We start from the raw sequence: 1,191 nt of genomic DNA, 5'->3' as shown, positions 1-1,191 counted from the left end.
TTCAGCTTCTGCCTGTTAGTCACCAAATCTTTGAGAAACCTCGCATACTTAGGCATACCTGCAATAACATCAATAAAAGGCATATTTATGTTAACTTTTTTAATCAAGTCCATGAACTTGGACTTTTCGGCCTCTAGCTTCTCCAATCGCTGTTTCCTCGGGAATGGGAGCGGTGGTTGATACTCTCTAACTACCGGTTTAGCAGCAACAGTAACCGGTTCCTTAACAACTTTTTCAGCCACCTGTTCCGGCTCCTTTTCCCTTGCCGGTTCACTTTCAACAACCGGCTCACTATCATTAATAACGGTACCCTCAAATCATACTCGTCGGGCTTCCTCGGTGGATAATATGCTAAACCACTTCGGGTGGTGATAGCATTAACATGCCCGTTTTTCGGGTTAGTATCCGTCTTGCTAGGTAACTCTCCCAGTTTCCTCTCACTACTCTTATTAGCAAGTTGACCAATCTGCTGTTCAAGATTATGAATAGCTGCTTGTTGATTTCGAAACATTTGGTCATTCTTTTCATTATTCTGAGTAACGGTAGTGACAAGTTGAGTCTGAGATATCACTAACTTCTCGATCATAGCCTCAAGGTTGGACTTTTTCTCTTCGACCTGTGGTTTCTGAAAATAACCGGGAGCTTGCTGCTGAAAACCTCCACTAGATCCCGGTTGGAACCTCGAACCCTGATTACCTTGCGGATTATAAGGATTATTGAAATTCCTGTTAAACTGAGCACGTCCCTGAAACTGATTGTTATTCTGCTGACTAATATAGTTGACCTCTTCTTTCTGATTCATAGTCAAACCCGCATCACAATCTTTGCCCAGATAAACCTCCACAGTATTCACAACCAACCTTCATACCATGAATATCCTTGTTCATCTTCTCCAAATTCCTACCAAACGAATCCAACTTAGCACTGATAGACCCAAAATCATCATAAGCACCTGTACCTGTAGTCTCTGTTCTCTTAACTGAAGCTGAAGGGTAAGATTCATGATCCTGATGCCACTCATGAGAATAAGCAGCTTGCTTTTCAATGATCTCTAACGCCTCTTCTTCAGTCTTATCCATTAACGTACCACCTGCAGCTTGATCAATACTCTGACGCGTAGGAATATCACAACCTTTGTAGAAAATCTGAACCTTCTGTAAATCATTCAACCCGTGTTGCGGGCATGAGCGT

Source organism: Rutidosis leptorrhynchoides, chromosome 3, assembly GCF_046630445.1.
Source record: "Rutidosis leptorrhynchoides isolate AG116_Rl617_1_P2 chromosome 3, CSIRO_AGI_Rlap_v1, whole genome shotgun sequence".
In the NCBI taxonomy this organism is placed as follows: domain Eukaryota; kingdom Viridiplantae; phylum Streptophyta; class Magnoliopsida; order Asterales; family Asteraceae; genus Rutidosis; species Rutidosis leptorrhynchoides.
The sequence above is the reverse complement of the archived record's forward strand: the minus strand, read 5'-3'. Positions refer to the sequence as shown.